We start from the raw sequence: 25,894 nt of genomic DNA, 5'->3' as shown, positions 1-25,894 counted from the left end.
CCCCCTTGATGATTGATGTACGCCACGGCCGTGGCATTGTCGGACTGAATCCGGACCGCGCAACCTTGAAAATGAGCTGTCCAATGACTCAGGCAAAGCTTTATCGCTCTGAGCTCCAAGATATTTATCAGCAGCTTGGACTCTTCCACCATTCAGGATCATTGGGCGCAGAGTTTCCCCAGCACTCCTTCCCAGCCTGAAAGGCTGGTGTCGGTGGTATCCAACGTCCAATACAACGGCAGCAAGGACTTGCTTTGGCAAAGTGCTGACGAGTGAAACCACCACAGAACAGACTGTGTTTCAACTCAACCAAATCCAAGTATCCAAGGAGTTTGGATCCTTGTTCTTTTTTACGAGAATCTCCTTTTGTAAGGGTCTCAAGTGGAACTGCCTCAAAAGGTTGATACCATCAGACCCAAGGCCCACATGCAAGTCCGCCAAGAGGACAGATTGTTTGCTAACAACCACCAGATCGCCCCCCTGGAATTTTTGAAAATTGTCTAGGGAAAAAAAAAAACCCTCGCCAAAGCGGAGTCCAGAGTCAGGTCACGATAATTCAGTCTCATTGAAGGTATCAGGGCGGATTTATTTAAATTGATGTTCCAACCCAACTCTTGCAGTGTTCGGACAGTGCCAGTCAAGTCGTCCAACAGGGCTGAGTGAGAGTCCGCCCTCAATAGGAGATTATCCAGGTACCCCAGTACTAAAATCCACCATTGGCACAGTAATGCCAACACCGGAGCCAGCACCGTGGTGAAGACCCTGGGGGCGGAGGCGAGACCAAGGGGTAACGCCGCAAACTGATAATGTTCCTCTCCTATAGCAAAGCTGAGAAAACGCTGGTGTCCAGCATAGATATGCGCCCTTGATATCTATGGAGGCCAAAAAGTCTCCTTGGTGTAGAGACGCCATTACAGTGCGAATGGACTCCATTTTTAACCTCTGTACCCGCACAAAGCGGTTGAAAGCCTTGGGGTCCAGAATTGGGCGCAATTTGCCTCCTTCCTGGGAACAGTAAACAGGATTGAATAAAACCCTTGAAAACATTCCTGAGAAGGAACCGGCACAATCACCCTTTGCAACAGCAGATCTTGTACCGCCTCTCGGAAATCCCTTAAACGGTCTGGAGATAGGCGTAGATTGGGCAGGAAGAACCTGTCCGACGGTCAAGACCGGGAAATTCGATCTTGTACCCTGATTGGATCAGTTTGAGAACCTATTTGTCCTGAAACAAGGAAGTCTATGGTTTCGGAAAGAAGCAAAGACATCCCCCCACCCCAAAATCGGGTGAGGGCGCCCCATTCATGCAGACAAGGATTTGTCTGCAGATCCAGATTGGCCTGTCTTTGGTTAACCTGACCACGTCTTCTTAAAACTCTAAGAAGACCTGAATGGCTTTCCTTTTTCTTGGTACGAAAAAGCCGCCTATGAGCAGTAAAAGAAGGCCCCCATCTAGCATGTGGTGCCTTGCCCTTAGAGGATTGAGGAAGAAGAGTACTCTTCCCACCCATAAGGCCTTTGATCAACTCATCCAGGGAGGATCCAAACAACCTCTCCCCCTTAAAGGGAAGGTCAGAAAGAGCCTTTTTGGAAGCCTGGTCCGCAGACCAGCTTTTTAGCCACACCATGCATCTTATAGCAATCCCCACCACGGACACTCTGGCTACCAGTGGAGCCTCATCCAGCGACGCATCACATGTATACAGAAGGGCTGAGCAATTTGATCCAAGAGCTCAATCCGACCCGGGGAGAGACGTTCCGTTTCCAAACACCTTTTAGTAACTTAACCTATTCAGTGACGGTGACACCAGGGTAGTCACAAAAATTGGTTTCAATATGGAGCCCACTATCACATGTAAATGGCAGGACAGCAACTCAATCAGTCTATAAACTGGGTCCGTAAAGGCCGGGGAAACTGGATGATCCACCTTTGGTGGCACGGTCTATAGAGTGGTGATCTTATCCGCGAAGGGATAACGACTATTAAAATGCTTGGGCACCACTAACATGTGCTTGATGCGCCCCCCACTGCTCATTGACAATATTGTCAAAAAATTTACAGACAGGGGAACACTTAGGCCGATTTCTGGGATTTGTGGGTGCCAAAAGACACCTGCGTCACCTGACGCTATAGACTCATCTGCCATTTTTTTAAATTTCTCGCACTGAAACTAGAAGTGCTTCCACCAATGCGATTTTCTGCGCAGGGGCTGACGAAGACCGGTCCTCTTCGCCATCAGAATGCGATTGACATAGAGCCACCAGGGTGGGGTGCGTCTGCAGCAGCCACATTTGCCTCTGAATCTAAAGATATAACAGAGGGGGGCGAAGGCAAAGGGAGCTTATGGCTAGTGTTACTTTGACACTAAATTCTCTTTTAAGAACCAGGCTTTCCAAAACTGCTATAAGAGCTGACAAGGGCTGTGCCCTGGGACTCCATTTACACTTAATTTAAAAAGATGTAGTGTCACTTTAAAAAAGTCGCAAAAACGTGATCGCACCACGGCACAGCGGTACAGCAAGTCCCAGTCTAACACAGTCTGTTAGCAGTGTGTCTGAGGAAACCCACAAGAGACCCCAAAAGATGTTACCAAACCGATCAGGAGGCTTGCAGAAACGATCTGTACAGCAGAAAGAACGATCTGACACAGGAAGTGAAAGCACCTGCATCATGCCTACCTATGCTGCCCAGCACCGTGGACCACAAGAAAATGGCCACCCCATGCATTCCTATGGGGCAGATTTAGAAAATGTCTGCCCATACATTACAATGAGGGATTCTGACATTAATGCAGGGTAAGTCTACAGCAAAATGGAACAGAAAAGAACAGATCAGAAAAAAACGCCCTCCCCCCCGCAGAACCGCCGCAGCGGCCACAATATATCCACCCCCCAAAGGCAGGAACCTGTTCTGGGAGGGGGGGGCAGCTGAAGGGGGGGGGGGGCTGGTATACCTGAGAGGCCAGGGGAACCGAGGGATACCAAAGGGTCTATTCCATGGAGGGGGTCCACGTCCACCCCGAGAACGCCAGATAATTGGGGGGGGGCACTTACCATACCACGGAATCAGGTAGGCGCCATTCCGAGCAGACTACCTTCCACCCGGGATGGGGGTGCTGCCAGCCAAGGGGTACGCTGTGACTCAGGGCATTCCAGGTTGTTTACGTCCCAGCGAGGCGGTCCACTCGCTGGCTCATCCCCGTCCATCGGGGCTCTGTAGTGGTGAGGCCTAGTGCTGGAATATAACCTGCTCGCTGGCCAGGCTGGGAGACCTTAAGTATCTAGAATATCCAGTCTGAAACTCAGCCGGCTGTTGCTTGTAGTTCTCCAGGAACTCTACTTAAAGAATATTACTAAAAAAGTTTCCCAAAAAATAACAGCCAAGTCCCAGCGGGGAACTAGGTCCTACTCCTAAGCTAGGCAGAAACAGACTGAGGGCAGTAGCAGAGTGTGTGGGGTTATGCCTGCAGGGACAGCCCCATAGGCGTGGTGAAAGCTTTTTCCTGCCTAGTGTCCTATTCCTGAAGGGAGGAGCATAACCCAATAGCTAAGAAGATATGAAGCTGTGCCTGTCAAATGATAGAGAAATTATTAACCACTTAAGGACCGGAAAGTTTTACCCCCTTAAACAAAAAAAAAAAACAGCGACAATTCTGAAAAAAAATTATATATTATTTTTATATATTTTTTACTTTCTGCTACAAAACATTCCCAATAAAAAAAATGTTTTTTCATCAAATTATGCAAATATGCACGCTGCCACATTTTTGGTAAAAAAAAATCCCAATAAGTGTATATTGATTAGTTTGCGCAAAAGTTATCGCGTCCACAAACTAGGGGATAGATTTATGTAATTTTTATTTATTTATTTTTTACTAGTAATGGCGGCGATCAGCGATTTGTAGCGGGACTGCAACATTGTAGCACACAGATCAGACAGCTGACACTTTTGAGGGGACCAGTGATACCAATACAGTAATCAGTGCTAAAAATATGCACTGTTACTGTACTAATGACACTGGCAAGGGAGGGGTTAACACCAGGGGCGATCAAAGGGTTAAGTGTGCTCCTAGGGAGTGCTTCCTAACTGTACGGGAGTTGTACTCACTGGATGAACACAGAGACATGTGTTCCTAAATAGGAGGAACACAGGATCCATGTGTTCCATCTCTGACAGAAAAGTGGTCTGCTTGGTTTACATCGGCAGACCGCCGTTCTGTCTCCATGGGGAGCGATCGCGGGTGGCCAGCGGACATCGCATCCGCCAGACCCGCTGATTGGCTCCCCCTCTGGCCAATAAGTGCGTCCCCACTATCTGTTACACGAAGCGATATAGAGGTACGTTGTTTTGCGTAATAGACTCGACCTGCCGCAGCAAAACTACGGTGGCTGGTTGGCAAGTGGTTCAAGTCTGCTGCCTCAGTTTTTATGATGGCAATTTTTTATTTACTCCAGAATGTAATGAAGAGTGATCAGAAGAATTGCAACTAATTGCAAAGTCCCTCTTTGCCATGAAAATGAAATTAATTCCATAAAAAACATTTCCACTGCATTTGTGAAGAAGGCTTCAAGCACCCAAGTCCAGCAAGCACCAGGACCGTCTCATTACAGCGGATTCAGCTGCGGGATCCGGGCACCACCAGTGTAGACCTTGCTCAAGAATGACAGCAGGCAGGTGTGAGTGCAGTTGGACACAGAGTGAAGCGAAGACTTTTGGAGGATGGTCTGGTGTCAAGAAGGGCAGCAAAGAAGCCACTTCTCTCCAGGAAAAACCTCAGGCACAAACTGATATTCTGCAAAAGGTACAGGCAGTGGACTGCTGAAGACTGGGGTAAACTAATTTCCTCTGATGAATACCTTTTCCGATTGTTTGGGGCATCCGGAAAAAACCTTGTCCGGAGAAGAAAATGTGAGAGCTACCATCAGTCCTGTGTCATGCCAACAGTAAAGCATCCTGAGACTATTCATGTGTAGGGTTGCTTCTCAGTGAAGGGAGTGGGCTCACTCATAATTTTGCCTAGGAACACAGCCATAAACAATGGTACAAAAAACAACCTCCGAAAGCAACTTCTCCAAACCACCCAAGTACAGTTTGTTAATAAACAATGCCTGTTCCAGCATGATGTAGCACCTTGTCATAGGCCAAAGTGATAACTAAGGGGCTTGGGGAACAAAACATCAACATTTTGGGTCAATTTCCAGGAGAACTTGTGGTCAATCCTTAAGGAGGCAGGAGAACAATAAAAAACCCCACAAATACTTTCAAACTCCAAGCATTGATTATGTAAGAATGGGCTGCCATCAGTTAAGATATGGCCCAGAAACGGATTTACAGCATGCCAGGGCGAAATGCAGAGGTCTTGAAAAGGAAGGGTCAACACTGCAAATATTGACTCTTGGCATTAACTTATTGTACTTGTCAATAGAAAGCCTTTAACACTTCTAAAATAATTGTAATTATACTTCAGTGCATCCAGAAAGTATTCACATCGCTTCACTTTTTCCACATTTTATGTTACAGCCTTATTCCAAAATGGATTAAATTCATTATTTTCCGCAAAATTCTACAAACAATAGCCCATGACAACGTGAAAGAAGCTTGTTCGAAATCTTTGCAAATTTATTAAAAATAAACGAAAGGGGGGGGGCGTGGTTTGGACACGCCAGCGTGAGACCGCATCCTCGGTGAGCTCCTGCACCTACCCGGGCTTCTACTGCTGAACACAAGGGAAACCAACACCACACACCCGCCACAACATGCCCAGCCACCAACGATCCTCCTCTCAGCCGAACCGCACTACCACATCTCGCTTAGGAGTACTGGACACCTACCTTTCCAGCAGCATTGACACGCACATGGAAGTTCCCAAGATGGCAACGGGTCGCTGCACGCTGTCCACGGCATCCTTTCCCTGCTCGGATCCACAGCCAGACACAGCCTTCTCCTCTGCATCGCAAGGGTCAGGTACAGTGCCACAGCCCAGCTCCCTCACATGCCTCAACCTCACAATTAAACACAGATTCTCTGGTGGGTGATTTGGACAGGGATTGGGACTTAAACATATTAGCGCACTACCCACCAAATCGGATACATCCCTGCTGATCTCTACGGTTGAAGCGAATTTTAAAGAGGCTCTAGATCATCAAAAATCTGAAACCGCTTTAGGCAACAGGATCGAAATGCTGGAATCTGGCCAGGAGGATATTACAAGCTCAGTAACAGCATTAAAGGGCAGAGTACAGAAAAAAGATATTATGGTTGAATCTCTTCGTCTACAATTAGAGGGTTATGAGAACAGGGAGAGGAGGCAAAATATACGTGTCAGAGGTCTGCCAGAGGCAACGTGGGAGCTAGAATTAATACCCACACTATGCACAAATCCTAGGTGATGCGGCTCCAGCATGAGAGGCTCAGTTGCAGCAGAAGAGTGTTAAAATTGCTCCGGGAGCTGTTGTATGCGTGGAAAGTGAAATCAAAGGAGACGCGACAATAGGTCCAAGAACTGTGGTTTATCCCAAAGCACGGATATATGCTGAAGCAGGACCAATTATTATTGGTGAAGGCAATCTAATAGAAGAACAGGCTTTTATACGAAATTGAATCTGTGGAAGCCACTCCAGGAGAAGTGCAGAAGTTACAGAGGATTGTTCTGCTAAGTGACCCAGAGTCCATCTAGTGGTGTTGGTGGAAGAATTACCCTTTGAGGGGATGAACCCATGCTATTCATTAATAATCATCTGGTAAGAGGCATGACTTGCTTATTCCTCTCACAGTGTGAATAAGAGCACAGGATCACTTCCACAACACAGGCGGTTACTTGTGGCGGAGTTTAATTGCACCTTTACCATATCCGTCTGGTAAGGAGACAGCCTGAGAGGTGGTGGGATTCACACATATGTTATATGGATTTATGAATTTTCACCGTTTCATTTGGAATCACAACATTTTTTTTCACTATTGATTTGAGGATTTGTTGCTTACACACCTTGGACATTCGTGGACTTTTAGGTTTGGTTTATTGATACAATGTATGATTGTTCTAATCACCTGGCACAGTTATATATTTAACGCACCAGACCATAATTTTCTACACTTTATTCCCAATCAGCTATTTGGATTTGGTAGCAGCTTTCATTTTCAATCAGCGCACCCTTCACATATTATTTCATGTTTAGAGTTTGACCCAACCCACACTGCTCTCATTCCAGCACCGCAAGATGTTAACAGACCCCGCAATGTCATATGTAAACTTCATAAGTATGCAATTAAGGAAACCATCATGAGGGCCATGCGTGGCAGAGACCAGTTTGATATTGATGGTGCACAAATCTTTGTTTCTAGGATTGTCTAAGCGGACAGTGATGATGCGCAGATCCTTGCATCCTGTACTGGAGGTCCTCTGCCAAGAAGGCACGCCCACTTACACATGGGGTTTTCCCTTTCGCTTTACAGCGAAGAAAGATGGGAAAACCACGGTACTCCGTAATAAAGATGATCTCCCTAAATTCCTGGATATTCTCTCCCTGCTACGAGTGGACTTTGAGGATTGGTATATTATGACAGATGTCCCTATCCCCTTGAGTCCAGGGCAATTGGAACCTGTGCTCCCCCCCCCCCCCCCCAAGTCTTCATCTTGGATAAGCCCGGGGATCCCGTAAAGATGCTCCATGCTTCTTTCCAACTACGTTTCCCCATGATCCAACCACCTCCTGATGGGGACAGACTTGTGAACCAAGGTTCAATTGGGTTCCTGGACGCCACCCCGGCAGAGGTGTCCTCCAGCAAACCCTTAGCTGTTCTTTGTGTACGCCTGTTTGGCGAAAGACTGTTTTGATTTTTTTTTCAAGGTTATTTTTATAAGTGTTGTTTAACAGTGGTCTCTATGCACCTAGGATTTATGTACATTAGAAGCATTGCTCAGCCATCACTGTGGCTTCACTTATAGGTCACCTGAGGGGATCTCTGACGTTACACCCAGACGCCGTGTGATTACCACATCGAAATGATGTCTCAATTAAAAGTACTTTCCTACAATATTAGGGGACTTTGTTCTCCTAACAAACGTGGCAAGGTGTGGCAGGAACTCCGTCACATTGACCCACATATAGTGATGTTCCAGGAGACCCACTTTTACTGCAAAATCGATGCCTAAATTGCCTCACTCAGTATTTGTACAGTGGTACTTGCGTCCTTCCCCAATTCCTAAAGCTAGATGGGTGTAAAGCGGTAGCTATACATAAAAGATGCCCTTTTGTCCCAATGGAGCAGGTTATAGGGCAGTTACCAATTTGTGAAAGGTACTATTGCAGATCAACCTATAACTGTTGCAAACATTTACGCCCCAAACACACGTACTGTTAGTTTTAGTAAAACTGTAGAAAGAAAGCTATCCAAGTTTACCTCTGCCTCTTAATTCTGGGAGGGGACTTCAACGTACCTCCGGACCCCCAGACAGATATTTCATCTGGAAGATCGGTATTCTCATTTAAAGCCAATAAACACTTTGCACCTGGTGAATAGCTGGAGGGCAAAACATGCCTCTTAAAAAGATTATAGTTTTTACTCTGGAGTCCATAATTCTTACTCCAGGTTGGATCTCCTCTATGTGGATCAGTATCACCTTCACCGCCTTGTCGATGCCTCTATTGGGCAGATAACTATCTATGGCCCTGCTCCAGTAACTTACGATCTCTCTCTTAGACCTTGGGAGGAGAGAATGGACATGGAGGCCCAATGAAAACTTAGACAATGACGGGGTATTGAAAAATCTGGAATCCTCACTCAAATCCTACTTTGAGGTTAATTCCGCTGACAAGGTGTCTGTGCAATCACTCTGGTAAGGCCAAAAGGCGGTGATTCGTTGAGTACTGATAAGTCATGGTACTAGACTCAAAAAACAAACTCAAAGAGTTGGCTTATCTCCTGGAGTAGATCTGCTGATAGGAACAGAGGCATAAATCCTCCTTACTCCTCACAGTTGAAAACGAAAATGAAAAAATACTTGCCCCCTTTGGAAGATTGTCGGAGGGAGATGGAGAGGATAATGGAGGCAGAGAGATGGGTTAATGGGAATCAGAATAAAGAACAACAATTTTTAGATATATGTTCTGGGTGGATGTACTACTCCCTAGAAATAGCTGGGCTCACTAGATCCCAATCACCTTAAAAAAAAAAAAAAAAAAAAAAAGCATGCAATGCTTACCCATGCAGGCATGGTATATGGTCTAAGAGGAATGCCGCAGAATTCAACAGATGGCCGAGTACTGCATTAATTTGGGATACTTGGTGATAGCTGATTGACTTCACTTCCAACTTACGGCAGGGAAGTCACATCCCCGGTGCTAATGAGACCAGTAGTAGTTTTGGTTAAGTTTAGCTTGTTCTTTTCCTTATCCATGGGTCTGGTCAGTTGGAGGACTGGTCTCTTAAACGAAGATCAAGGGACTTTCACCTCACCCTATTAGGACGCTGTAGAATCATTGACCAGTGTTCTGCGATGCATTACTTACACCCATTTAATTACAGCTTTTGCTGGGGAGGTTCTACTGTAACTACCTCCCGGTGATGGCGGCATATAGGTAATAATTGTGTTATAGGCTCATACAACTATATTGCCAGTATATAGTTTAGAATAACATAAATTGACTGCTAGCACACCAAGACCAGATCATATGGGGTATTATCAATCTTTTTGGTTTTCTTTCTTCTAATGCCATTATGTGGTTATCGGTTTTCATTTCCTGTATTACTTGTAATTATCTGAAAATCGATAAATATTGATTAAAAAAAATAAATGAATAAAACCAAATATACATAAGTATTCAAAGTATTTGCTCAATACTTTGTTGAAAAACCTTTGGCGCCAATTACAGCCTCAAGTCTGTCTGAGTATGATGCTACAAGCTAAGTACACCTATTTTTGGGCAGTTTCTCCCATTCTTCTTTGCAGGCCCTCTTAAGCTCCATCAGTTTGAATGGGGAGCATTGGTGCACAGCCATTTTCAGATCTCTCCAGAGATATCAAGTCTGGGCTCAAGCTGGGGGCCACTCAAAAACATTCACAGAGTTGTCCCTTAGCCACTCCTTTATCTTGGCTGCGCGCCTAGGGTCGTTGTCCTGTTGGAAGATGAACCTTCGCCCCAGCCTGAGGTGCAGAGTGCTCTGGAGCAGGATTTCATAAAGGATGTCTCTGTACATGGCTGCATTTATTGTTCCCTCGATGCTGAATAGTCTTCCAGTTCCTGCCACTGAAAAATATCCCCACAGTATGCTGCTGCCACCACCATGCTTCACTGTAGGGATGGTACTATCCAGGTGATGAGCGGTGCCTCTAGACATACTAGTTTCCTCTAGACATAATATTTGTCATTCAGGCCAAACAGTTAAATCTTTGTTTCATCAGACCAGAGAATTTTTTTTTTTTTATGGTCAGAGTCCTTCAGGTGCATTTTGGCAAACTTCAGGCGGGCTGTCATGTGCCTTTCACTGAGAAGTGGCTTTCGTCTGGCAACTCTACCATACAGGCCTGATAGGTGGAGGGATGCAGAGAGGACTGTCCTTCTGGAAGGTTCTCCTCTCTTCACATAGAAATGCTGGAGCTTAGTCAGAGTGACCATTGGGTTCTTGGTAACCTCCCTGACTAAAGCCCTTCTCCCCCAATGGCTCAGTTTGGCCAGGCAGCCCGCTCAAGGAAGAGTCCTGGTGGTTCCAATCCTCTTCCATTTAGGAATAATGGAGGCCACTGTGCTCACTGGGACCTTCAACTCTGCAGAAATTTCTCTGTACCCCTCCTCAGATCTGTGCCTCGATACAATCCTGTCTTAGAAGTCTACAGACATTTTCTTGCAATTTATGGCTGCAATTTTTGTGCAATTAAATAAAAAATGAAGGTGCGTAATGAGGCTCTGCTACTGGTTAATTGTCACAACAGGTGTGTAAGGCTATAGAGGATATATATTTCATTCAATCCTGAATTTAGTGACTGCAAAATCCCATGCTAAAATAGATGTGACTTATTTATATTCACACAAAGGTGTCATAATTTAGAAAATAAAAAATTAGTTATAAAGTGCTTGTGCAAATCTGTGCTAAATCTCAATATGAATTGAGCCAATGCTTCCTGTATGGTTAGAACTCCTGTCACAGACAGAGTGATACCAAATGCACTCTGCCTCTGCCTGTAACAGTAGCGATACAGGAAGCATTAGCTCTGCTCTCTACTACAGTCGCATGCTTCCTCTAGTGCCGCTCCTGTCACATCTCCATTGGTGTCTCCAATCCAGCAGTACCCGTCAGCAGTGCCCACCAGCAGTAAAAACCCCTGGAGGACAGCCAGCAGCCATACGCCCCTGGGGGGGCAGCAGCCACCAGCCATACCCGCCTGGGGGGGCAGCAGCGATACCTGCAGGAATCCTGAGGAAGTGAAGATTGAGGTGCAGGTAAACTGCAGTGCATCCATGTGAAAGCAGACTTAGGCCCCTTTCACACGATCAGTCCAATCGGGTCCGCCTGTCTGTTTTTCAGGTGGACCCAATCGGATCCTCCATTCAACTCTATAGAGCGGTAGATGTAAACAAACTTGTGTCTGTTTACACCTGCCTATCTCCAATTCGATCTGCTTGAAAAAACATAAGCGGGTCCGTCCCCTTCCGTCTGGGTGGATAGGAGGGCCCATAGAGTAGAGCGGGCTGTGTCCGTGTCTGCTCTGCATATGCTGAGTGGACAGGGACCCGTCACCTGTCTGCTCCGCTCATAGTGGCCCGCAACCAGTCACCAAGTCGCTAAAGTGGCCCTTGCTCCTCAAAAGGTTGTGCAACCCTGTTGTAGGGGCATGATAGATAGATAGAGAGGTGAGCTGTAGCAGCCTTCCCCCTTAGTTTCAGCACAGTGTGTGGCGGAGGGGAGGAGTCCCAAATGGAGAGGTGCATAAGGAGACCCGTTGGGAAATCCTAAAGCTCTCCCATAAAGTTGATTAAAGTGTTAAGACCACTGCCACTGTCAGGGCTGGCCTTAACACTTTCATGTGGTTAGCAGGTCTCACTATTCTTCCCTACCTCCACCACGCTGAGAACATGGCATCAATACTAGGCTTTATTACTACATAAACTGGCACCAATACTAGAGGTTACTACTGCATAAACTGGCAACAATACTAGGCTTTATTACTGCCTAAATTGGCACCAATACTAGGCTTTATAACTGCGTAAACTGGCATCAATACTAAGGGCTATTACTGCATAAATTGGCACCAATACTAGGGACTACTACTGCGTAAACTGGCACCAATACTAGGGGTTATTACTGCGTAAACCGGCACTAATACTAGGGGTTATTACTGCGTAAACTAGCACCAATACTAGGGGTTATTACTGCGTAAACTGGCATCAATACCAGGCTTTATTACTGCGTAAACTGACACCAATACTAGGGGCTATTACTGCATAAGCTGGCACCAATACTAGGGGGTTATTACTGCGTAAACTGGCACCAATACTAGGGGTAACTACTGCATAAACTGGCACCAATATTAGGCTCATTACTGCATAAACTGGTACCAATACTAGGCTTTTTTACTACGTAAACTGGCATCAATACTAGGCTTTAATACTGGGTAGACTGTCCCCAATACTAGGGGCTATTACTGCATAAACTGTCACCAATACTAGGGGTTATTACTGCACAAATTGGCACCAATACTAGGGGCTAATACTGCGTAAACTGGCACCAATATTAGGGGTGATTATTACGTAAACTGGCATCAATACTAGGCTTTATTACTGCATAAACTGGCACCAATACTAGGGGCTATTACTGCATAAACTGGCACTAATAATAAGGGTTATTACTGCGTAAACTGGCACCAATACTAGGAGCTATTACTGTGTAAACTGGCACCAATACTAGGAGCTATTACTGTGTAAAACTTGCACCAATACTCTGGGTTATTGCTGTGTAAACCAGCACCAACACTAGGGGTAATTACTGGGTAAACTGGCACCAATACTAGGCTTTTTTTACTGCATAAACTGGCACCAATACTAGGCTTCATTACTGCATAAACTGGCATCAATACTAGGCTTTATTACTGCATAAACCCTGGCACCAATATTAGGGGATATTACTGTGTTAACTGGCACCAATACTAGGGGTTATTACTGCATAAACTGGCACCAATACTAGGGGTTATTACTGCGTAAACTGGCACCTATACCAGGGGCCATTACTGCGTAAACTGGCGCAATTACTAGGGGTTATTAATGCGTAAACTGGCACCAATACTAGGGTCTATTACTGTGTAATTGGTTTGCTGAAATTGCTTTAAATTATAAATAACAGCTTTTAAGAGTTTTCCTCTTTCTCTGGTATGAAGCAATATCTGAGGAAGAAAGGAAAACTCTTGAAAGCTTGTCTATTAGGTGTTAGGTTAGTACTATAAAAAGGTATCATTGCATACTGCATTGCTCTCATATTTGTATCATGTATATATACACTTATTTTGTTTTTTTCAAGGGTATGATATAGTGGTGAAAATTATGAGTGCCCCCCCCCCCCCCCCCCAGTTTTGACTGTGGTATCTTATGTGCCCACCCTATATATTGTTCACTTAAGTCACTACTGTTTTAGACAGATAAATCACGAGACTGAGCATATGAGGATTGCTTTGAATCAAGCAGTTTAATGCAGATGGCTACTCAAATTTATGTGGGCAGCAACATCAGCAAACATTTTACCTTCTTACCATCTATTACCCTGAGCATGAAATACCATGGTAATGCATACTATACCAAAATGCAGTTATTTAGTAAAGAAAGGTTTTTTATTATCAATAAGGGCATGATTTTCTAACAATTTGAAATCAATAAAAGCTCACTTGCCAACTTCAAAAGCTATACCTAAATCACACTTGTGATTTTTACTTAAGCTTATGCCAAAGATTTCTGATTTATGAAAATCAGCTGATAATCTAGCTTAAAAACGGCTTTCATTTTGGCCAAGCGTCTAAAAGAGAATACATTATTAGTGGTTAACAAAATTCTTCTCAGTGGCATGGAGAGCAATTTAACTTCCATTTTGATAAGGTACATAGACTTATTTTTTCTTTTACAGTCCTTGAACATGGGTCACAACATTCTTGAGAAGCAGAAGATTAAAGCCTTAAAGCACATGCTGTGAAAGTCAATGAGTATAAGCCGTGGAGAAGGAGGCGATGAGATCAAAAACAAAAAAAAGTTACATTAAATCAATTCTAGAAGAACAGTTAACCTAGCCCCGCTAAGGAAATAACGCTTAGAACACACAGCACTTTCATATGTACTGTATGTCTGAAAACCAAATCTACAAGAAAAAAAAAAAATCTGCTTACTTCTTCATTTATTCATATTTAAAGCACCAACATTTTCCATTATGTTTTGGAGAAAGTTAAACAAAATGTCAGTCTACACTCTTGAGGGAGCTTAGGCACACAACATTGGCATGATAGCAAAATGGAGAGGGCATTCAACTTCCATACAGATGTCACTGGTATTAAAAGTAAAAACAACACCAAAACTTGCCACTGAGGTGAGAATCCGAATTTCCCTACTTCTGGCAAATCTGAAGTGAGTCCTATGGGTGCAAAGACCACTTGCCTCTAGACTTTGATGACTTAGCCTGCTTGATTTTCACACTTAGAATGTAAGCTGGAAAGAGGGTTGAGATATGAAGCTCCCCCCACTGAGGAATGTGGGAGACTTCCAGGACTGCTGGTCTTTTTATTCCTCCCTGATTATTGACATACGTCGTCAACTAGATCCTCAGGGCGCGGTCCAATGCAAAAGACAGATTCTTAATGCATGTCGTTTCAGGACATTGATTGGCAACAGATTTCACCTAGGACCAGAGGCTCTGTGCCGACAGCTGATCCATCACGCTTCCCAGCAAAGCAGAATGGCATCTGTGGTAACAATTCAAAGGGGGGGGGGGCTTGCTGGTCAACTACAAAGGGGGACAAAGCCACAACAGGGTGGACTTAATCGGAGGACTCATGCACATCTGTTTGTCTATCGTCAAGGGAGATTTGTCCCACACGGTCAAACTTTCTAGCTGCAAAACACAAGTGTGGTGTTGTGCTTACAGAATCAACTTTAAGTTAGAAACCATAACAAAGTCTAGAACTTTCATTCAAGCCTCCAGGATTTTTTATTTTTTTTGCAAGAGAAAAGACCTATCTCAAGACTCTTATTTGATTCTGCAAACTAACGTAGACATGCACATATACATCCTATATGTCTATGGATGACATTAAATCCCCCTGATAAGGAAAGGCTACCACTGAGTGAATGGAATCCATCTTAAATTATTGGACCCTCTCAGAGGACCACCATCAGCTGAACATCCTCCTTTTCGGTTACCGAAAAAGGATGGAAAAGAAACCCATAAATGAACTGGAGCGATAACACGATGTTGGAGCAAAGCCTTGAAGGCCAGTAAGAGGTCACAAAGCAAAGTAGGGGAAAGACAAATGAGAAGGAAGGAAGCTGTCTAGCAGATAGGAAGATGGGATTTTTGACTTACCGTATAATCTATTTCTCTGATGTTCATTGACAGACAAAGCTCCTGATCTTCTTAAACCATTGGGTTATACTGCCCCCTACAGGAGTTGGACACTAAGCAGAAAAAAAGGCCGACTACGCCCATGGGCAGTTCCAGGAGGTATACTCTCTGCTATAAGTACTCAGTTTTCTTACAAGCAGTGTCAGAAGAATTACAACTCCACAGAGGGGTGGGTGCTGTGTCCGTCAATTAACATAGGAGAAATGGATTTTACGTTAAGTCAAAAATCCGAGATAATCTGCAGGGGGCGTGATTAGGCAATGGCGCCGTAGAGTCTCACTACACAGAGCTCTGTGACCCGAGAGGTGCTCCGGCCCTATACAGCCAGCGATTCCCCTCCCTCCTTTATGCCTGGTGGTGTGAGACTCCAGGGGACCAAGGCAGACAGCAGCAGAGCCGATATCTCGGCATATTTTTTGCGACGTACCCCTCTGACGGGTCAGTCAGTAAAGAACCGCTCCAAGATGGCGTCGACCCGCCCGCCCGCAGCGGGACACGTGGCGGGTAAAACGGACTGAGAAGAGCAGTGCTTCCCAGATGGAGACACAGGATGTCAGCGCTAAGAGCCCGCACCATCCAGCTTCTCCACTGGCACCTCACCTAGGAAATACGGCGGTATCTCCGATCCAGTTGGCCCTGACATGGTGGTCCCAGACTATGGAATGGCAGGAAATCCTCACTACCATACCCACTAAACAGGACATCACAGAGATGGCGGCATCCATTGTAAGTTCTCTTACTCAAGAAATTAATTCACTTAAACAACAAATAGTGGAAGTGGTAGAATCAGGACACACCATATTGTCTTCCAAAGTAACTGCTCTTGAAACTTCATATACAGCAATACAAAGGCAGATAAAATCCTGCAATTACAACAAGATGATGCAGAAAATCGCAGCAGACGAAATAATGTCCGGCTACGTGGACTTCCAGAGTCGATCCAGGGCCCAGAATTGAGGTCTAAAATAACTGCAATTTTTAATGAGCTCTTGGAACGACCCCCCACAGAGGCCATAGAATTGGACCGGGTCCATACAAACACGTGCCCCCCGAAGCCTAGGCAAAGACCACCCACGAGATGTGCTAGCAAGAGTACATTTTTTCTCTATTAAGGAAGAGATCAGGAGGAAAGCGTGGGCAAGGGGTCCTCTGGACAATGAGGGGTCTACCATACGCCTACTTCCAGATCTATCACGATGCACGTTAAGGATGAGGGCCCTCTTGAAACCTCTATTAGAGGTAATACGTTCAGTGGGAGCTACCTATCATTGGGGACATCCTTTTCATCTGGTTGTTCAGAAGGGGGGATCCTCTTATGTCCTACGTTGGTTGGATCAAGCACCGGGACTCTTCACATTCCTGGACACTCCACAAATCCCAATTCCTGATTGGTTAGAAGACCCCCGGAACCGGGAAAGAGGGATATGTGATAAAACCTAAGTGGGGAGGTGGGATATAGGGGAGCAATAGACCCATAAGATGACGTTATAGGAGGGAAGTAGATAAAGAGATGCAGTTATTATTATGCTTTAATTAATGAGTATAACCTCCCTCCATATTATTATTTGCATTTGTTCTTCCCTGTCTCTATCTCCCCACACGTTTTAACAAGATATTGGGTCGTCACCTGTGGGCCGGGGTTATGTGTACTCATATTTTGTATACCTTTTTTTTTCTTTCCGATTATTTTTTTATTTTTCTTGCATATTGAATGTGCATTCTTTTTGGTTTCCTATATACTCTACAGGGCTATTTTGCCTTCTACCTCCCCCATATTAGGCCGCCCTTAATTGCGCAAGGTTAAATATTAACCCTCACTTAGATTCACTACCCGGGGACTGATCGGAAGGGGGAAGAATAATTAAAAAATCTCTTTTTTTCCCATTTTTTTTTCCCTTTCTTTTCCTTCTCCCCCCCCCCCCCATCCGGCCGAGATGATGACAGAGGGGAGACATGGCGCCTCCAGCAGGTGAGATGATATCAAACCTCAAATTGACTTCTTTAAATGTTTGAGGGTTGTCCACTCCGGAAAAACGCTCACGATTGTTATCCGATATGCGACTAAACCATACCTATATGTAAGAGACGCTCAGTGCGCATGCCCAGGCACACAGGAAGGAATGTGCGAACGCGCATGCGCCAATGTGCGAACGCGTGTACGCAACGTGCGCACGCAATTGGCGCCAAACGGCCTATTTATACCAAGCGGTGACAGGAGCACATTGCTGAGTGGTCTTTCAGCTTGTGTTCCTGTTTACCTGTGCCCTGACCTGCTTGTGGATTTCCCGTTATACTGACCCGGCTTGCCTTTGACTCTCCTTGGATTCCTGCCTGCCTACCTGTGACCTCAGCTTGTGTTTGACCCTGCCTTGCCTTATGCCTTTGTACCTTGCTGCCAGACTGTGTACCGACTTCGGCTTGTATCCTGACTTCGCTTTTGTCTCACGTTCCTGCACCCGTGCTGTCCGGCTGTTGACAACTCCTTGGCTTGTGTTCCGACTTCGCTCCTGCCTTCTCATCCAGCATCACCGAGTTCCAGTTCCAGGTGTTTATCCGGTGATCTACAGCCATCAGTCTTCTGCCAAGACATCACCTGCTATACCGGCCCTCATACCACTCTGTGTCCTACACCGCCTGTCATCTCTATCAGGGGTGTTGGACAGGAGGTGCAAGAGAAGCTCCCTCTACAGCTTGGTCTCCACCAGGTACGTGATACATATAGCTTTTTTTCAAGAAACCTATTTTAAGAAAGATTCGACTCCCAGATTGTATAACAGGGATTTTCCTTGGGCATATCATGCCCCCTCGTCTATCCCCAAAGCGAAAGGCGTGAGTATAGTCATATCCAAAAATATCCTATGGACATTTATGGCCCTACAGGCCGACCCCCAGGGCAGATACCTGATGATTAAAGGGATGTTAGGACAAAGAGTAATTACTCCGGTGAATGTATATTTCCCCAATGCCAATCAAATACCCTTCATGCAGTCTTTAACGCAGATCATACTGGAATTTCTTACAGGTCTGGTACACTTACTTACACCTAAGCCAAAGAATGCAGCTCAGAACAACTGCCAAGACTGAAAGTTCAAGGAATTCAAGGGGTCCACATTCTTGCGACACAAATAAAAAAAACACATACTTCAGGCCCTGGACTGATTGGTTCATTAGTATCACATAAACAGGGGACTCCTATTTTTTTTTTAACATACCTTTTTGTTGGTGCTTGGGACACCAGTGCAATATCAAATTATAGACGCAGAGGGCTGGGGAGTAACATCATTGGTCAGTATCACACCAAAAACAAAGATGGCCACCGAAGCTGGAGAAGCAGCCACCAGAAGAAGTGCTGCAATCATTTCAGGGTGAGTGCAAGGGTGCATGTGCCCAACAACCCCTAGGCCAGAGGCGCATACGTTTAATAAACAGTAGGGCCAAAGAAGGAGAGAAGGAATCCTACATATACAACAGCACAGGGAGACCATCAGCGTACCCGACATCCGCTTACTTAGACAAGAAGGCATTTTACATATATCATTCTGAAGAACAATGCATGTACTTTCTCCTGGGAAAGACTGCCTCCCAAAAGGGTGGGGCTGTTGGCCAGAAGTGAAACAGCCAAGGGCCATTCAGTCATATGCATCCCCCATGAGGTATCTCAAATCCTTCTCCAATCTTGGATAGGGCTGTCACAGCCAATACTGCATGTAGCTAGGGATCTACATAGACTCAAGATGGGAGGAGTACTGTCACCCACATTATCTAGTCCACCATCCAGCTCAACTGTTGTGAAGGTTTTAAAAAAAAGGAACAAAGGAAAAAAGAAAAAAAAAATCCCTGCGAAAAGGGAACTACGGTTTCAGCAAGGAGCTTAGGCCCTTTCTAGATACAAGGAAAAAATTCACCTAGGTACAGCAGATGGGTGGTGTTTGACAGCTGACAGTGCTTCTGTTTTGTGCCTAGTGTCCTACTTTTGGAGGTATCATAATAAAACCGTGGTCAAGATTCAAGCACTGGTCTTAGTCTAACTACTTCCCCATAGAGCAATTTTCTTCATTTTTTTTCCCCATACATTAAAATCTATTTTTGGCTATAAAATTACTTTAAACCCCCAGAAGTTATATATTAAAAGCAGAAATTTACAAAATACATTAAAAGTTATTTCAGTGCTCACAAACTCAATTTAAAATATTGGATTTTTGACTTACTGTAAAATCCATTTCTCTGATGTTCATTAACAGACACAGCTCATCTCTTGACTACTTGGCTTATACTGCCCCCTACAGGAGTAGGACTCTAGGCAGAAAACTTGACTACGCCTATGGAGCAGTCCTGGGGGTATACTCCCACTCTCTACTATAGGTACTCAGTTACAAGAAGTGTCAGAAGAAAAAACCCAAACTCCATAGAGGGGAGGGTGCTGTGTCCATCAATGAACATCAGAGAATTGGATTTTACAATAAGTCAAAAATTCAATTTTCTCCTTCGTTCATTGACGGACACAGCTCCTCATCTTCTTGACTATGTGGGACATCCCAAAGCAGTGTCAAACATGAGGGGTGAGAACAGCAAGAAAGAATACTTTCCAAGGCTAAACATAGCCAACGGGGTAACATGAAGCTCAACCATAAACCTGGACCTCACCTGAAAAAAATTAAAAACACCCTCAGAGGACTAGGACCTCTAAAAAAGCAGCCTGCAAAACCTTGTGGCCAAAGGAAGCATCCGCAGATGCCAACACATCCACCTTATAAAACTTTGTAAACGTGTGCACAGACGACCAGGTTGTTGCCTTGCAAACCTGCATCACTGACGTCTGTTGACGGAAGGCCCAGGAGGCACTAAGCGCCCAAGTAGAGTAAGCCTTAACAGGGAAAGAAGGAATCTGACCCTTAATGGAATAAGCCTGAACCACAGTCGGTCTGTCCATCTGGAAATGTTCGCAGCAGAAGCAGCCAACCCTTCATCGAACGGTAGCCTGCACTCTTCTAAAGTCCAGACCCCCTGAGCACACCTCCCCACCCAGACAGGCTGGCGTCCCTGGTGACAACCGTCCAGTACAGGGGAAGAAACCATTTGCCCAGGCGAAGTGCCTGAGAACGAAGCCGCCAAACCAGGGACCCCCTCGTACTGCAGCTCAACAGGATCTGATTGTCTAGAGACTGGGGATTTTGGTGTTCCATTTCACCTGAATCTTTTTGCATAGATCTTGTGTGGAGCTGTGCAAACGGAACCACCTCGAAGGTAGATACCATCAGGCCCAGTACCCGCATGCAAGATCGAAGAGATGACCTGTTGGACAGCAGAAGCTGAATTTTCTCCTGCAATTTCTGAAGTTTTTTCCAGAGGAAGAAACAATCTGGCTGATGCAGAGTCCAGAGTCAGACCCAGATAGTCCAGGCTTGTGGACTGAACCAGAGCCGACTTCTGAAGATTCAGAAGCCAACCAAACTCCCTCAGAGTTCGCAGAGTAATATCCACATTGTCCAACAGAGCAGTCGAAGACTCTGCTCACAAAAGCAGATTGTCTAGATACCCCAGTACCACTATTCCCCACTGACGCAGCAATGCAAGCACTGGGGCCAACACTTTTGTGAAGACCCGAGGAGCCGAAGCGAGGCCAAAGGTCAGTGCCAAAAACTGATAATGCTCCTTGTCCCCGGCAAAACGGAGGAAGCGCTGGGGACCAGCACATCTTAGAATGTGCAGGTAGGTGTCCTTGATGTTGATAGAAGAAACGGAAACAACTGATAATGCTCCTCGCCCATGGCAAAGCGGAGGAAGCGCTGGAGGCTGACACATATTGGGATGTGTAGGTAGATATCGTTGATGTTGATGGAGGCGAGAAAATCCCCCATATAGGGACGCCACCACCGTGCAAATAGATTCGATTCGCAACTTCTGTACCCACACAAAGCAGTTTAGCGCCTTGAGGTCCAGAATTGGACGCACCTTGCATTCCTTCCTGGGAACTGTAAACAGGTTTGAGTAAAAACCTTGAAAAGATTTCAATGTCAGAACCGGAGCAATCACCCCTGGAAGTCTTGCACTGCCCCAAAGAGATTCCCTAACCGATCTGAGGACAAGTGCAGGTTGGAATGGAAGAACCTGTTCGGAAGATATGATCGAAACTCGATCTTGTAGCTAGAGCAAATTACTTTGTGGACCTACGTGTCCTCTATCAGGGAGGTCCACGGATTCGGAAACCTGCGAAGACGTCAACCCACTCCAGAAACGGATGAGGGCACCCCTTAATGCAGGGAAAGCCTTGTCCGCAGGTCTGGCAGAACCTGCTCATTGCTTGCCGGACCGGGTCCCCTTGGAAACCCTGGCGGAGGCTCTGAAGGGCTTAGATCCCTTGTCTTCAGACCTTGAGGGACGAAAAAGCCTCTTACCCTTGGAAGCCTGAGGAAGAGTACTGTTTCCCCCTGTAAGGCCTTTGATGTCATCCAAGGACGCGCCAAACAGGTGATCCCCCACAAATTTTATATTTCCCAAAGAAGAGCATATTTGAGACTGAATCCCTTATGTTAGGGCGGGTTTAGCTGTATGGAGAAAGAGTTATAAGGTCAGTTAAGGCATTCACATTGTGAAGCTGTGTATGGGAAGCCTTAGAGATGCTAGATTGTTTCATGCAGCAGTAATTGGCACTTTCAGTTCTTACACAGGTTACTCTTGCTGTCTCCTTGCAACTAACATGTAAGTGCATTACCTTCTTTTAAATAAAATCCCGGGGGGTATTACACTATTGTCTGCTCCTTATTGCTCGCATGCTAATCCGGGGAGTGGAAGTGAGTTAGCGGACTTGCATGGTTGCGGAGGTGACTTCAGATATCCGATCAGCAGAGGGGACATCCATCTAGGAGATTCTTCCTTCATTTAGACATATACCATCTGGTAAGAGGCCACTTTATGTCATCGCACAGGGTGGAATTGTAGTGGAAGTTTTCCTCCTCTCCAACTGGCTATATTGAGTCTCTCTCTGCACCTTACCCAATTCCCTCTGGTAAGGAGGAAAGCCAGTCGGTGGTGGGAATCACTGTACATATCACTTGAAATATCACCTGAAGTTGATTTCCAACACTTTTTCTCACATTGCATCACATGGTGAAGATTTTGATCATTTGGACTTTGTGGACTATTATTGGTCTTTGAACCTCCATTAGTGTTTCCATTCCTTGATCGGATCACGTTCATTCACTGGTTCATGGTTTTCCCATACACAGTTATGCGAATTTTCACTGTAATTTATTGTGATTTATTGTATATCTGCTAGTATGTTAATTCATTTCAGCACTCTTGTTTAGCGCACCTATTTTTTCAACATTTATTTTCACTAGGTTTAGTTCAGGTAGCAGCTTCACCCCTATCAGCACACCTACAGTATCTATATTTGAAACACCCCGAAGCGCATCACAACCCCCCCTAAAATGAGTATCTATAACTGTTTCATAGTACCAGTTTCTGTGGTGCAGCATTAGGGTGGCTAGGAGAAAATCCATGATAGCGCAGGAACCACATATCATATATACACATCTGGAGTATGCTGTCCAGTTCTGGGCACCGGTCCTCAGGAAGGATGTGCTGGAACTGGAGAGAGTCCAGAGAAGGGCAACAAAAATAATTAGGGGAATGGAGGGCATTGGCTATGAGAAAAGACTACAAGCATTGAACTTATTCTCTCTGGAGAAGAGACGCTTGAGGGAGGATATGGTATCAATGTACAAATACTGTACTGGTGAGGACCCTAGCATAAGGAACAAACTTTTTAGAGAAAGGGAATACAATAAGACACGTGGCTACTCACTAAAACTAGAGGAAAAACGGTTTAACCTTAAAGTACGTAAAGGGTTCTTCACTGTCAGAGCAGTAAGGATGTGAAATTTGCTTCCACAAGCAGTCGTATCAGCAGGGAGCATCGATAGTTTCAAAAAACTATTATATGGGCACCTTAAAGACCACAACATACAGGGTTATACAATGTACGGTTAACGGCAAACACACACACACATCATAGGTTGAACTTGATGGACTGATGTCTTTTTTCAACCTCACAAACTATGTAATAGGCAGTGACAGGTACTCTTTATGGAGGGATCTGAGGTCTATAAAACCCCAAATCATTCAAAACGCCAAGTTTGGCATACTGTCATTTAAAAAAAAAAAAAAAAAAAAAAACTGGCACCTTTAGGGCTCCAGTAACCGGAAGTGATGTCATGACATCGCTTCTGGGTTACTACATCAGAAACCCAATCAGAGCCGACTCTGGCTTTGTTCAGGTCTTTGGCAGGGGGGGGGGGGGGGACATCCCATCCCGCTGCTTGTATTAACAGCTGAGCAGCTGATTAGCCGCATCAGTTATTACAAGAAAGCCGACCGTCGGCTTTAAAAAAAAACGGTACTGGGGTGATGCCTGTAGCTGCAGGCATCACTCCGGTACAACCACTTGAAGCAATATCGGCCATATTGGCAAGTTTGTGGCTGATACTTCAAAAAAAGTGAAATTCGGCCCCACCGATAATCAGTTGATCCCTAAACCAAATCACTGTAGTTGGAAATCTGATGCGTTTCGGGAGACAAACCCCCTTCTTCAGAGCTCTGATGCTTCAGATGCAAGAGTTGTGATCACATATGCTTATAATCATGTTAGAAAGAATATTACAAATGCAGAGACTTATGCCTCGTTTCCACTGAGCGGAACGGTTCGGGTCGGTACAGTTTGGAAGGGTTAGAATGGTCCGGTCTATTCAGGTGAGCGTTTCTACTGCAAGTCGGGCCACCAGGGACCATGCGGGGTTTACACCAAATGAGGTGTTTGTTTTGCTCTTTTATTTGACGTGAGCATTGATGGTTTCCTGTCCGCTAATCAGAGGACTCTATCGTGTGACGCCAGTAGCTCCGCCCTAACCGTACCGTACCATTTCCTATGGCCCTACATCTGAAGCAGGACCAGGAATGGTGCGGTTTGGTTCGGTTGTATGGGCCACTTTCATAATGGAAACACTCAAATTAGCGTACCGTACCGAACCGACCCGAACCGCTCAGTGGAAACGAGGCATAAGAGAGGCAAAACCAAATCCTTCATAAGCCCCACTACCTCTCAATGCTGTGTGATCAGATTCAAGTTTACTAAGCATACTATTAGATTTCCCTTTTTCTGGCTTAGAATCTATTCCAAATGGACACCAACATTTTAAGTCTGTCCACTATTGGTTTTGCCCCATTCTGTCCAATGTAAAAATGAATACATATTATAATGTGCCTAAATATTCCAGGACAGGTATATGTTGCTAGAAAGCTAATTTTTAGAAATGTTTATATTTACCAATCCATTCAAGAACAAATGAGCTAACCAACACAAGTATGACTTCAGCCTTACACACTATTGACAAAACGCTGTGTAGCCAAAAGCATTCAGTCTACCACTCTATGTTCAAATAATGTCAACAGGGAGGACTTACAACGTATGAGGCAAGTGTTGTAAGAGCTGCATACTACCCAAAATGCAGATACGGTAAAAAAATAAAAAATAAAAATGTGTAATTTTAGAGAGCAGTGTTTTGCTAGTTTTTAATGTCATGCCTGTATCTATGGATTTTATGTAAGTGCATTACTAATTTTTAATAAACATGGAATAAGCAGTCTACACTATTGGATGTTTGGGCTTCCTTTTTGGTTCATGTGCTCCTTAGAGATTGAATTCCATTGATGCTCAGAAGGAATGACAATTTTTACCGAGTGCATTTGACCTCATATTATTGGTGTTCAAAGTACCAGGTGAAAGAGTACCCACAAGGGTTGGTGAAGGGCACTGTGGTGTTTCAAACTGGAAGATATTAACGGATTTGAGCAAGATTTTCGGATATTGTTCGTTGATTGCACAAAAATCGCATGGTGTATGGGACTATTATTTGGACTATTTAGGCGTTTAATCTTGCTGCACATATTTTTTGTTTTTTTGCATGTGATAGATTTGTACAAAATTAATATTTATTGGACACTGTACTGATTGATTTGTATTAGAGCTGCACAATTAATCGTTAAAAAAATCGCGATCTCGATTCACCCCCCTGACGATCTTAAAACTGCAAAAACTGCATGTCCTCGATTCTTACTGAGCCGTTTTCTGCTCACTCACAGCTGTAAAAAAAAAAAAAAGTCTTCGGCAAATGTTTATCAACATTGTTAAACAAAATATAAAAAGAAATAAAAATGGGCAGACTCGATGGACTATGGTCTTTTTCTGCTATCACTTTTCTATACAAGTCTATTCTTAAAGCTGCTAGATAAGTATAAACAAAA

The 25,894-nt window shown here is 44.7% G+C and overlaps 1 protein-coding gene across 3 annotated transcripts in view; it reads right to left on the bottom strand.

Annotated features, from left to right (window-relative positions):
- The window catches only part of FER (FER tyrosine kinase), a 452,282-nt gene that overhangs the window by 282,448 nt on the left and 143,940 nt on the right, over positions 1-25,894 (bottom strand). The gene's annotated exons all lie outside the window — the stretch shown is intronic.

Source organism: Pelophylax lessonae (genome assembly GCF_965119305.1).
Source record: "Pelophylax lessonae genome assembly, chromosome: 1".
NCBI lineage: Eukaryota > Metazoa > Chordata > Amphibia > Anura > Ranidae > Pelophylax > Pelophylax lessonae.
This window is presented reverse-complemented; position numbering and strand designations above follow the sequence as displayed.